General features: G+C 40.6%; 1 long non-coding RNA gene across 1 annotated transcript in view; it reads right to left on the minus strand.

The window, feature by feature from the left end:
* Positions 1 to 11,481, minus strand: part of LOC134480013 (uncharacterized) — a 37,347-nt gene extending 25,866 nt beyond the window's left edge. The window contains exon 1 of the long non-coding RNA XR_010054115.1: positions 10,221 to 11,481. This is a non-coding gene — a long non-coding RNA (uncharacterized LOC134480013). The remainder of the gene's footprint in view (positions 1 to 10,220) is intronic.
* Between the last annotated feature and the right edge of the window lie 3,100 nt (positions 11,482 to 14,581).

A 14,581-nucleotide genomic window follows, 5' to 3' on the forward strand; every position in this document is an offset into this window, starting at 1 on the left:
TGTTTTGAGCTTTAGTAAGGTTTCTTTTACGTATGTAGGTACACTTGTATTTGGGGCATAGATATTTAGGATTGAGAGTTCATCTTGGTGGATTTTTCCTTTGATGAATATGAAGTGTCCTTCCTTATCTTTTTTGATGACTTTTAGTTGAAAATTGATTTTATTTGATATTCAAATGACTACTCCAGCTTGCTTCTTCCGACCATTTGCTTGGAAAGTTGTTTTCCAGCCTTTCACTCTGAGGTAGTGTCTGTCTTTGTCTCTGAGGTGTGTTTCCTGTAGGCAGCAGAATGCAGGGTCCTCGTTGCGTATCCAGTTTGTTAATGTATGTCTTTTTATTGGGGAGTTGAGGCCATTTATGTTGAGAGATATTAAGGAATAGTGATTATTGCTTCCTGTTATATTCATATTTGGATGTGAGGTTATGTTTGTGTGCTTTTCTTCTCATTGTTTTGTTGCCAAGACGATTAGTTTCTTGCTTCTTCTAGGGTATAGCTTGCCTCCTTATGTTGGGCTTTACCATTTATTATCCTTTGTAGTGCTGGATTTGTAGAAAGATATTGTGTAAATTTGGTTTTGTCATGGAATATCTTGGTTTCTCCATCTATGTTAATTGAGAGTTTTGCCGGATACAGTAACCTGGGCTGGCATTTGTGTTCTCTTAGGGTCTGTATGACATCAGTCCAGGATCTTCTGGCCTTCATAGTTTCTGGCGAAAATCTGGTGTGATTCTGATAGGTCTGCCTTTATATGTTACTTGACCTTTTTCCCTTACTGCTTTTAATACTCTTTCTTTATTTTGTGCGTTTGGTGTTTTGACCATTGTGTGACGGGAGGTGTTTCTTTTCTGGTCCAATCTATTTGGAGTTCTGAAGGCTTCTTGTATGCCTATGGGTATCTCTTTTTTTAGGTTAGGGAAGTTTTCTTCTATGATTTTGTTGAAGATATTTACTGGTCCTTTGAGCTGGGAGTCTTCACTCTCTTCTATACCTATTATCCTTAGGTTTGATCTTCTCATTGAGTCCTGGATTTCCTGTATGTTTTGGACCAGTAGCTTTTTCCGCTTTACATTATCTTTGACAGTTGAGTCAATGATTTCTATGGAATCTTCTGCTCCTGAGATTCTCTCTTCCATCTCTTGTATTCTGTTGGTGAAGCTTGTATCTACAGCTCCTTGTCTCTTCTTTTGGTTTTCTATATCCAGGGTTGTTTCCATGTGTTCTTTCTTGATTGCTTCTATTTCCATTTTTAATTCTTTCAGCTGTTTGATTGTGTTTTCCTGGAATTCTTTCAGGGATTTTTGTGACTCCTCTCTATGGGCTTCTACTTGTTCTCTAAGGGAGTTCTTCACGTCTTTCTTGAAGTCCTCCAGCATCATGATCAAATATGATTTTGAAACTAGATCTTGCTTTTCTGGTGTGTTTGGATATTCCATGTTTGTTTTGATGGGAGAATTGGGCTCCGATGGTGCCATGTAGTCTTGGTTTCTGTTGCTTGGGTTCCTGCGCTTGCCTCTCACCATCAGATTATCTCTAGTGTTGCTTTATTCTGCTATTTCTGACAGTGGCTAGACTGTCCTATAAGCCTGTGTGTCGGGAGTGCTGTAGACCTGTTTTCCTGTTTTCTTTCAGCCTGTTATGGGGACAGAGTGTTCTGCTTTCGGGCGTGTAGTTTTTCCTCTCTACAGGTCTTCAGCTGTTCCTGTGGGCCTGTGTCTTGAGTTCACCAGGCAGGTCACTTGCAGCAGAAAAGTTGGTCTTACCTGTGGTCCCAAGGCTCAAGTTTGCTCGTGGGGTGCTGCCCATGAGCTCTCTGCGGCGGCAGCAACCAGGAAGATCTGCGCTGCTGTTTCCGGGAGCTTCAGTGCACCAGGGTTCCAGATGGTGTTTGGTGTTTTCCTCTGGCGTCCGAGATGTGTGCAGAGTGCAGTCTCTTCTGGTTTCCCAGGCGTGTCTGCCTCTCTGAAGGTTTAGCTCTCCCTCCCAAGGGATTTGGGTGCAGAGAACTGTTTTTCCGGTCTGTTCCTTCAGGTCCCGGCGGTGTCTCAGGCGCAGGGGTTCTGTCGCTCCTGGGCCCTCCCCTACGGGAACCCAGAGGCCTTATACAGTTTCCTCTTGGGCCAGGGATGTGGGCAGGGGTGGGCAGTGTTGGTGGTCTCTTCCGCTCTGCAGCCTCAGGGGTGCCCACCTGACCAGGTGGTGAGGTCTCTCTCCCACGGGGTCTGGGAGCAGAGAGCTGCTGGGGGCCGGGATCCTTGGGTGTGGGACTCCCGGTAAACACAGGGAGTGCCCGGTCCTAGAGGAATTCTGCCTCTGTGTGTCCCGAGTTCACCAGGCAGGTCTCTTGCAGCAGAAAAGTTGGTCTTACCTGTGGTCCCAAGGCTCAAGTTTGCTCGCGGGGTGCTGCCCACGAGCTCTCTGCGGCAGCAACCAGGAAGATCTGTGCCGCCGTTTCCAGGAGCTTCAGTGCACCAGGGTTTCAGATGGCGTTTGGTGTTTTCCTCTGGAATCAGTAATGTGTGCAGCGTGCAGTCTCTTCTGGTTTCCCAGGCGTGTCTGCCTCTCTGAAGGTTTAGCTCTCCCTCCCACGGGATTTGGGTGCAGAGAACTGTTTATCCGGTCTGTTCCTTCAGGTTCCGGCGGTGTCTCCATAAATCATTTTCAGTGAGGTAAAACAGACTCAGAAAGGGAAACATGGTATTCATCTATAAGTGGATATTAGCTGTTAAATAAAAATTAATTGTGCTATAACCCATAGACCCAGAAAGGAAAGGTAACATGGAGGGCTCTAAGGAGGACCCATGGTCCTCCCTGGGAAAGGGATATTGAACAGATTTTTGCAAGTGGGCTAGGTTGGGTTGTGAGAATGAGAGGATGAAGTAATCAGGTGGGGTCAGGGGATGGAGGGAAAGAGTATGGGGAGAAACAACTGTAATTGGAGAGCATTTTGGGTTTGGGGATCAATGTAGAAACCTAGTGCAATAGAAACTACCAGGTTCCTATAAGGGTGACTTTATGGAGGACTCCTAGTAATGGAAGATACAGAGCCTGAACCAGCTATCTTCTGTAACCAGGCAACTTCTAGTGGTGGGACTGGGTCAGCAACCCAGCCACAAAACCATCAGCCTACAATCTATCCTGTCTGGAAAATTTCTGAGGGCAATGGAGGCACAGAACTTGTGGAGTGGCCTACCAATGTCTGTGTTAATTTAAGACCCACGCCATGAAAGGAAACCCGTGCCTGACACTGCCTAGATGACCAGGAATGGAAGCTAAATACCCCAGAGACTTAGGATAGGAAAAATAAGTCTTCTATAATATGATGGGGTGCTCGCTTAGGCAGCACATATACTAAAATTAGAATATGATGGGAACAGATGCAGAGACCCAAAGCTAAACATTAGGTGGAGAGAGAGCCCAAACTGAAGATCTTTATTAAGTTCCTCCCATCAAAGCTCAGAAAACTCAGCAGAAGAGGAGGAGAAAGAGGGATGGAGGACACTAGAAGAATGAAATCAACTAAGAACGGCTTATAGGCTCACAGAGACTGAAGCATCCATCATGGAGCCTGCATGGGTCTGTGCTAAGTCCCCTGAAAATATTCGATTTTTTTTTAGCTTGGAGGTTTTGTGGTAGACCTAACAGTGGGAGTAGGGTATATCTGACCCTTTCACCTGATCTTGGAGCCCCTTTCTTTCTTCTGGGTTGCCTCACCCAGCTCTAATATGAGGGTTTGTTTCTAGTCATTTTGTAACTTCTTGTTGTGTGTTTGGTTGATATCACTGGGAGGCCTGAATTTTTTGAAGGCAAATGGGAAGTGGATCTGGGGGAGAGAGGGAGGTATGGGAGAGAGAACTGGGAAAAGTGGAGAGAGAGGAAAGGAACTGTGGTTGGTAGGTATTTTATGAGAGACAATTTTTTTAAAATTCATTAATCACCAACTCATCACAAAATAGAAAGCACAAAATTATTATGAATAAAAGTCCACATAGAAAAATAAGTCCACATGGTAGATATTAAATTTAACCTCTATATAAGTTAATTTTGTAATTTAAATAAAATAGAAGGCACCTTTAAAGAAATACATAATTCACTAAATAAGAAAAATAGTGACCATGAGTATGTCTAAAAGAATTTGTATAATTGAATCTATAGTTTTAAATCTTCACCTCCAAAATAGCATACCCAGATTTTTACAGTAGATTCTATCAAAATATTAGAAAGTAGTAATTTCAATTCAATCATTTCTACTATAAAAGAAAAAGTAATACCTCAAATATTTTATGATACTACCATTAACATGATATTTAAACAGGTCAGATAGTGTGAGAAAAGAAAATCATATGATGAGTTCACTGAACAATATAGAATAGAAATTCCTAAGAAATACATTAGACACCTAATAAAGCTATAAGTTTAGTAAACTACATGCTCCAATGACTTTCCAGAGGAGTTCAAGGATAGTCTATAATCAGAAAAAGAAGAAATCCCATTTGCAACATTAAGAAACTAAGGGTATAAAACTCATACCATCCTAGCAATAGTAAAGAAAAAACACTTCAATAAAATTACCAGCATCATACTCTAAAATGCCTCTATGAATCTGCTATCATCAACAACATGCCATGCTTAATGGTAAACTGGGTGAACTATTTACTTTAATACCATGACTAGAAAAGAACCTCCTATTCTCATTTCTCTTTGGAATTAAGGATCCAGGGGTAAGAAGAGAGGAGAAGAGAGGGGGGAAAGAAGGGAAAGGGAAGGTAGGGGTGGAGAGGGAAGGGGAGGGGAGGGGAAGGAGAGAAGGGGAATGGAGGAGAAGAAAGAGAAGCAGGGAAAGGCAAAGGGGGTAGGGGAAAGTGAACGGGAGTAAAGAAGGGGAGGCAAAGGGGAAGAGAGAGAGAGGACAGGAGGGAGAGAGAAAAGGGGAAAGAAAAGGAACCAGAGGATAAAAGATGGGAGATAAAAGAAGAGGAAAGGGGAAGCAGAAGGGAGAAAGTATGAAAAAATAAATTAAACTACCACAAATAAATGATATTGTTACATGAAAAACACAAAATAATGTAGAAAAACAATAGTGTTTTAAATAGTAACAAAGTTCCCCTGTTTTATGCTTCTAGTACACAACTAAATTCTTGAATCCATAGGTTGTGTTATTTTTTTAAAGGTATCAATTCAGGGGCAACCAATAATACTCCTGGTACCACTCTACTTCCAATAGGCTGAGATCAGAGAATATTCCTGGTGCAAAACCAGCAAAATAAATAGAAATCTTTTTGAAAATGCCATAGTTATTGATTTAAAGACATTAAAGAAAGCCTAAGTAAATGCAGAGACATTCTATTTTTGTACAACTGATTTAGCATTGCAAGAGTGTCAGCTCCCCCTATACTTTAATTCAAATCAAAATCCCATTAGGTTGTTTTCCTGTTAACAAAATATGCTTCTAAATTCTATGATTAAGCAGAAGTCTTAAAATAGACAAGAGACTTCTGAATTAATCAAATAATTTAAGAGGACCTTTCCTATTGGATATCAAAATGTATACATGATGATACATCAATAGACAAACAGAATCAAATGAGAGACCAGAGGGTAATCCACTTACAAATAAATGGAAGGTGACGTGTGCCAGAACTGGCACTGCCAATTTCTGAAGAAAGGATGGACATCTAAATCAATGATTGTAGAAAGTTAATTTTTCATTTAAAAGAAATGAGATGGCTACCCTACATTTTTCCATGGAGAGTTTTATCCTTGAGGGGACTGGGCAAACTCCTTCGCAAACACGCTACAGTTTGTAAAGGGAATGGAGAGAAAAGCTGGGTGTGGGCACTCTCTTAGGGTATTTGCAATATTGGGTGCAAGATAACTCCAGAAATATGTAAAGAATTATAGAATTTCAGAAAAGGACAACCAAATTAAAGTTGTCAAATAGATTGGATGGCATTTACAGAAAAGAAAGTGGACATAAGTTAAGAAATAGTGTTTAACATTGCTCATAGCCAAGAAAATGAAAGTTAAAAGCACTCAGGAACGGTATGGTACAGTCACCAAGTGGTCAAAAATTGAAGAAAGTTCTCATGATTTTGGTGTGAAGAGAGTAAGAAATAATAGTGTACTGTGGACAGTGCAGAATATAATATTGCTTTGTCTAGGACCCCAAAATTCCAAAATTTCCTGTCATATAAGGCTTCAAAAGACATAAGCAAAATGAAACAGGGCTGGGAGGCAGCTGAGCGCTAGAGCATTGGCCAGTGTCAGCAAAGCAATCCCATGGCCACCTCATGGGTCCTAGAAATACAAACTATATAACAACAACAACAACAACAGCAACAACAACAACAACAATAATAATAATAATAATAATAATAATGCAAGTTAGACAGAAATGCACTCAGCATATCTCAACATTTTTCTTAAATTCCAGACATAGTGTAGGTGGTAAACCATAAGATTATGGAAAAAATATTTATTGGCTCATAATTGTTTAGCAAGAAACCCAGTCAGGGCCTTGAAGTACTCTTGACTTTATCTTTACGTGTAGGTAGTAATTTTATGGTTAACTTAAACCTGAATATTTATTTGTCTACCTTTGTGTGAATTAGTATTTTAGAATTGTTTGATTAGCAGCTGATTGTGGAAACTCATGCCTTCGATCCCACCAATCAGGAGACCGAGACAGGTGGATCTCCATGAGTTCCAAGCCAACCTGGTCTACACAGGGGATTCCAGGACAGCCAAAACTACATGGTGAGGTCCTGCCCCAAAACACAAAAATAAACAAACAGAAGGCTTGGTTAACATTGGTATTAAAAAGTACAAAATGAGCATACAAAATAAAAGGAAAAGGGAGAGGGGAAAGTAGGGGGAAGGAATATCTTAGACCAATTAGAAATGTCTCAAAAACACAAGAGTCAAACATAGCTAGAAAATGTTCCTTAGACATTGCCACACAGCTGATAGAATGGCATACAATTGGGCAATGAGTATTCGCTTGCCCTATTTAGCAAACTTGAGGTTCAGAAATGGTACCCAACAGCTTGCTCCATTTTTAAAAGGTAAAGCAGTATTTTAAACCATTACTTTTGGGTTGCTGTTTTGATTCTGCCTGTTCCTAGCCTGCCAAAGTTGGTTCCTGACATCTTTAATAATAATCAATAGCTTCATATTAAAAGTAGGCTTTTAAAATGGTTAGGAAATTGTTATGTACATTGGAAACAAATGTTTATAGATTTACACAGTACAGCGCTCTCTTGAATAGCAAGATTCTCTTCTAAAAATGGTTCTAAACATCAAAATCGTAATCTAAATAACAATTATAAACTGCATCCATCTTTATCTTTATTTATCAAAACGTACCACAAATAAATTTGAATTTCTAAGTGGAAATTTGGGGGGTAAATGAAACTACTTAAATCAAACAAAAATTATGTATTCCCAATTTTACCCATTTGGGAAAATAAAGGACAGAAAAGAAATCCATTTGTCTCTGAATAAGCAATGAGAACAAACAGGAACAAAAGACACTGAGCACAGTTATAGGTGCTGAAGATCTCAGGGCACTGGTTAATCTAAGAAAAGAGGAGCAGTGACGGGTGAGGGGGTCGTTGTTTTGCCTTATTTGGAGTTTATTTGTTTTTAAGTCTCATTTCTTCACAAAGATTGAACTGACTTTTCGAGACTTTTCAACTTAGCCTACAAGTTTCAAAGTTAAAGCAAGGGGGAGGGGGTTTTAAGTAGAAAGGGGAGGCACCCTTAACTAAGAAATATGCTTATAGTAATATTTTCTGATAAAGAAATGAGGTTCCCTTTCCAGGACATAGATTTGAGGGTATCATAACTTTATTTACAATACTTCAAAGTGTGTGTGTGTGTGTGTGTGTGTGTGTGTGTGTGTGTGTGTGTGTGTGTGTGTGAGAGAGAGAGAGAGAGAGAGAGAGAGAGAGAGAGAGAGATGAATTGTGTCCAGAGTATGTGTACTTTGTATTTGTATATATGTGAAGTCCAGAGAACAATTTTAGGTGCCATTATTTAGGTGCATATACATGGAGACATATATCTTTTTGTTTTTTCAGAGAGAGAGAGATAGAGATAGAGAGAAAGAGAGAAAGAGAGAGAGAGAGAGAGAGAGAGAGAGAGAGAGTCAGAGTCATTGGTCTCTGTGGTCTATACCTCACTAATTAGGCTAAGCCAGCTAACCAGCAAGTCCCAGATATCCAACTGCCTCTGCACCACTGATCCCGGTATTACAAGCACATGCTACCACACCCTAACATGTTCTTTGGATTACAAGATTGAACTCAGGGTCTTGTTTTTGCCAAGACAAGCATTTACATTCTGAGCTATTTCCCCAGGTCTATACTGTGGGGTATTTTGGACATTCTTGAAAATAAATTGTCTAATATGCATGCACATATTGTGGCTACTATTCATTGGATGTCTGTTACTATTCAAAATGGTTATGAAAAGTACAACTTGTTTGAAAATGTAAACCTCAGCTTCCTAAACTGTCAGTTTCAGCCCAATATGGAATGATGTAACTTAAAAAATGGCAATAAAAAGGTTCTGATCAGTCAAGGAGCAAAAATTAATTCAAAACCAAATGTATAATGAAACCACAGTGTTCCAAATATTGCTCTCCTGTGTTAAACACACAAATTCCTTGCAGCCTTTGTTTGAACATACTGGATGCACATGTTGCTATGTTCATGACAACGTTTCGTCATGCTACACAGGAACACTGAATGCCACCTAACACACCCTCGCCCAGATTCAAGATCATGTGTATCATGAATTAAAGTGCTTTCTCTGTACACACACAATTTTTTCTGCTCCTACAGAAACACAATTGTTTTGTTAACAGAAAACAAAATTTTTATTATTTTCTTACCATCATTCTCCAGTTTGCAAGTATAGAATTCACATCTCTTTGTATTGTACTGTATTATTAGAATGTTTCATTTTAAAACTTGTCATTGGAGTTACTGACTTGAATTTTATACACACACAAGCCATCGTGCACACGCATGCATACACAAACACAAAAACACAATCACTAGATACATTTTGCTTAGGATTAGAAAAAGATTTCTGAAATTCTCTGAAATGTCCCAAAAGTCAACACACATGACTAAAATTAAAAATATTGATCAACTCTAAAAATGTTCTGCATCCTATTCTATCAACTATCCAGACAAGATTTAATTCTTTAAGGACAAATAAGTGCATCTATCTCATTACTGTGCAGATTTGCTTTCATTTTTCATAAATTAAATGGGCAGCAAAGAATTGTTTCCAAATAAATTTCCTAAAGATATTTCATCAATAAGAATTGGACACGTAGAGCTATTAATATACCAATGTGCCTGGGTGATACGAATTTTCTTGGTTGGAAAGGTTGCATGTGGAAAGCTTAGACAAGGGAGAAGTTCAGGACACATTTTGAATTTAGATACCTTATGATCCACCTGTCTCACACTGTTGCAAAACAGAGGAGGCTTTTACCTGGAATCACATAGCAGGCAGCTGTGGGCAGTTTTCCCAGGGTCTGTGGTCCTCATGAAGTTCACTGCAATTATATCTGTAATGTGTATCTGTGAGGCTAGGACGGACCTACATGGCTGACACTGAATGCCAGCATCCCTTCACCTTTGTCTTTTCACCTTCGTTCCTGTACAACTCTCTGGCCACCCACTCATGTCCTGTAGTGAAAGTCCACACTGGCTGCCTGGACTTAGTGCAGGTCCTCCAAGTGGAAGGGCACAGTTCCTAATGAGACTGTCACCTTTGTAAGTGCCAGCCACTTGGGAGTGGTTTAGAGGACAGCTGCACTTCTAAGCAACCAGCCGAAAAGCCCAGCATTTCCAGGATACCTTCTACCTTGATAATCACTTGAATAACTTAGAGAGAGCTTGGGAAGAGGTGTCGTGTTTACTATTATGTTTTCATTATAGGCGTTTGCACCTCAAAAAATAACCCAAGAGCTAGTACAGGGGAAGCCTGTCTGAACCCCAAATGCACAGCTTCATCTTCTTTTGTTGCAGACTCCATCTTTTGTTGTTACCACGATCACACCGTCTGAAAACATCAGGTTGAGCAACAAAGGCACACGATCCCTTGAAACATATTCTGGATCCCAAACACAGCAGTCACTTCACAGATAGCCTCAGCTGCTGGCATCTGTACAGTAGCCAACAGCAAACACACACCTCTCACCTGATTTTCCTTCATGACACAAACGGTAGACAATATGTTCAGGGCGAAATCCAAGTAACAGACTTGCCAACAGGATGCTACTGAAAGATGTCCAAAGGCCTTAAATGCAATGAGTCTCTCCAGTCCTGGAATGAAACCTTCAAACTGTAAGCTATAATAAATCTTTGTCTTATGAAGTGGACTTACTTTATATACTTTTGACAGTAGTAGAAATCTGGCTAACAGTTTAATGGCAAATAACACGTGTGAATGATTTATATATAGCAAAAACAAAACAAACAAAAACAACAAAAGACGCCATTGTCAACATAAAGCAGTAACTTTGAGTTAATAGAAGAATTAGAAAATATTTTCTCCTGGTCCAGATATAAGAGATTATGGAGATGAAGGAACTTGTGTTAAAGTCACTCTGAACTGCACATTTCATCCCAGAAACAGTTATGTTCACTGCAAGGAAAAACGAGTAGAAATTAGTATGATCACAAAACACATAGGTGGGGTCATTAAGACAGCAAACAGGATTCCATAGAGAAGGGACATCTATAGGACTTAGACATTGTCACCATCACCTTCTAGCTTTAGGTGTAGTAAAGGCTGAGACTGTCAAGCTGGAGGCAACAGTCCAGGAATTTTATCAGAACAATATTTATTCATGGAAATATCAGGCCAGATAAAGCTCAAATAACATTGGCATTTGACATGCAAGATCCCTTCCATGGACAGCCTAGATGCTGCAGTGAGTCAAGGTCATACAATCTACAGGATCTTAAATACAGATGCAGCTACTGCAGAGAACTTCAGTGCACATCATGTATTAAACCTCTTATGACTGGAATCATGTTTGTTACATTTTAGGACATATTCCCATCACCTGACGTGTAGATCCTGCATTTCCTGATAGTCTACAAGGTAGGGAGGGGAAGGAGTGCAGACATGGCTCCCCAGCCGGTAAGACTGTGTATTTCTCTTGCAGAGAGCCCGAATTTGGTTCCCAGAACCTACAAATTGAATGGATCAAAGCACCTGTAATTCCAGCTTGTGTGGATCTGACGTCCTTTTGTAGCTTCTTCCTTGGAGATCTGGATGCCTGCCTTCAGAAGTAGTTCTCCAATACAAGAAATGTGACAGTTATAGCTCTAATTTCTATAATCACCTTGTTTCATTTTAAATATCTTCAATATTTTCAGCCATTACGGTAGTGAAGTAATACTAAAACACTTGCATATTTGCATTAAGCACAGGGTGAAAATCATTGTATGGATTCTGGTGTTCTGCTGAGATTCCATGGAACACTGTAAATCACTGGTACCCTTAGAGCTTTTGTGATGTGTGCAGCAGAGGCAGGAAAAGTAGCCCATACCTGTCATCGAAGTGCCTGGAAAGCTGAGGCAGAGGGATTGTTGTTAGTATGATGATATCCTGGGCTACAGAGTGAGACGCTGCTTCAAAATAATAAAAATCAAATAATGGAAATAAACCGAACGATTCATTTTTCTGAACACAGCCCTTGAAATACTGACTTCCCTATCTCATTTCTTGTTTAATTTGAAACTTTTCCCTAAATCATTATCCATAACTTCCTAGTGTTGGCAGTTTGTTTTCCTGAAATAGAATTTCCACTGTCAATTCTACATTTCTAATATGCTTTTGAAAATTAGACAGGCACTCTTAGTAACGAGAACTCTTCAGCAAATTGACAGCCGTTTACTTAAGGTTCTGTATATAAGGAATTAACTAAGAACAAAAAAATTAAACCTTAAGTTTTGTCACATAGGGTCTGTGACACCAGTCTTCAGTCACAGAGCTTTTTTTTTCTGCTTTCTGCATGCCAGGTGAAAATATTATCAGTGATCCAGATAATTATAGCCTTTCTAGGAGTGAGTTTGCTTGACAATAAAGTTCCCAATTCTAATTCACACCTGGATTCCAGCTGATTATTTCATCTCTCTGTGTTTCTGAGCGGACTGGTTTGTGATTTCCAAGTTGCTTAGATCTTTCCCTTTTCGAAAATGAAGGAGGTTAAATGTCGGCGCTTAAATGCATCTAAATCCGCACGCAGTGAATCATTTTCATCTTGAGCTCTGCAGAATGTGGTCATTTGTCAGACAGATAGCTTAGCAGCAGTCCACACCCACTCTCTCTCTCTCCTGCTGCCCTGGAATGAGTCTCACTTCATTGCTTAAAGTGAAGTTCCTGCTGTGTTAATTCCTAAAATGATATACTAATTTTTAAGTGTCCTGCATAGCTAGATTTTGTGATAACTATCAAGTACAGATGGAACCTGGTTGCCAATGCCCAATGGCAAGGCACACCATAAAGGGGAGGGGGGGCAGGGATGTTGGTTCTTTTGCTACCAAGTCCTCATATCCTGGAATGAGCTTCTTCTGACAAAGGTCTAGAGGATGGAGACACAACTTCAGCAGCTGCTGGGGAGGGAGAGTGAATTTCCTTTAGGGTGGGGGCTCCTAGTACATTATCCATGCTGTGGTGTGTGACTTCATGCTCATGCACATATAGGTAACAAAAATAGACTCAGGAGCTTGTAAAAACTGAAGAAGGAGGAAGCAGAGGAGGAAGATATGAAGTTAAGAGGAGGTAAAGTGTGGCAGGTATCTGGGAGGAGTCAGGTAGGGGGAGTGTGGTGAGTGTAGATTGTATGTACAAATGAGATCCTCAAAGAATAAATAAAACACTATGTATAAAAGCACTCAGTGAGCAGTCTCTCCTGAAAATCAAATATGTTTTGGCCTTTGTACATCAGGGAATTGGAACTTATTAAGAATGTATCACATTAAGGAAAAGTAAGAGGGGGATTCTTCTTTTTTTCGGGGCTGGGAAGAGGGGGATTCTTAAGATGAGGAACATGGGGAAGAGGCCTAAGATGAGAACAGAGGTGGAACAAAAGCATCCCGCACCTCCTCCGCACTATGTCCCATTAGTAGCTACCTGATATTTTCAACTAGAATAGTAAATATTTCAGACAGCAGGAAAGCTCTCCAGATTTACTTAGAAGGTGAAAAATAGGTAATCTATAAAACAACAAAGCATTTTGTGGGGTTAAGCACGAGAAAGTGCTACAGAAGAGGACTTTGCAGAAAGGAGTTCTTGCAGATATCTGACTCTCTCTCTCTTCTCTCTCTCTCTCTCTCTCTCTCTCTCTCTCCCTCCCTCCTTCCCTCCCTCCCTCCATCCTCACTCATTCACTCACTTTCTCACTCACTCACTCACTCACTCACTCACTCACTCACTCACTCACTCACAATGACCTCCTCTTTCCGTTTCCTGTCCAGTTGCCATAACAAAAGCAAGCCCATGGAGGAAGGCTTGGTTTTGGCTTAAGGTTCTAGAGGAGATATGGTCCATCAAGTGGGGTGGTGGGGGCGTGGCTCCAGAATCCTGAGGTCAGACTGTCACATTGCATCAGAGTGACCAAAAGGAGAGAGAGAACAGGAAGCAGGACCAAGCTAGAAGCCCTCAAATTCCACCTTCAGTGATATATATTCTCTACCAAGGCTCTCCCTCCTAAAGGTTCCATACTCTCTCTAAATAGTACCACTAGTTGGGGAACAAGTGTTCAAAACCTTGAAGCTGTGGGGGACCTTTCACATTTAAATTCCAACACCCCAAAGCAGAGAAACATACAACTTAAAGGAGTTTTGCCTAGGCTGAGTCTATCCTGTCCTGAGGAAGCTAAGCATTTAAACGGTTACCCCAGCAGAGAAGAAAATAGACGCATCTCAGCGACATTTTTCTCTGTTTGCATTGAAATTTCTTATCAGAAGCCCTATTGCTCTTCAAATCCCTGTGTTTGTCCTTCAGTTCAGATCCCTCTGGGCACCGGCATCCAGGAAGAGTGAACTGGCTTGAGCAGAGGCTAAAAACGCTGCATAGATGTGTCAAAAGTTCAACCCAAATCGATTGAAAATAGCCAAAGAAAGAAATGGCTGGAGGGAAAGAGAGAAAGTTGGGGGCAGGGGGTGGAAGAAAATAAATAAAGAGAAGAAAAGGTCCTTTTTCTTATTCTTACTCTGAACCCTGAATGCAGCCCTGCAGCCACCAGGTGGCGATGTTGCAGACCAGCTCTCATAGCCTCTGGACATAGTGGTTAAGGGGGAGAAAGCTACTAAAAAGAAGTTGTTCTTTGTGCCCCAGACAGGAGAGCAGTGCATTGAACTGCAGCCTCATATGGGTGAGACTTTACTTCCAAGTCTTTTGTGGACAGAAGGAAGCCACCGACAAGGTTTCCACAATTTCTCTGTTTAGCCTCACCAGCCAGCTCAACAGAGATAGAGCGGATTATTCCCAGAGAGTTTAGATTCATGGGGGACTCCAGAGCAATGGAGGAAACCCAACTCAAGAGC

Source organism: Rattus norvegicus, chromosome 8, assembly GCF_036323735.1.
Source record: "Rattus norvegicus strain BN/NHsdMcwi chromosome 8, GRCr8, whole genome shotgun sequence".
NCBI lineage: Eukaryota > Metazoa > Chordata > Mammalia > Rodentia > Muridae > Rattus > Rattus norvegicus.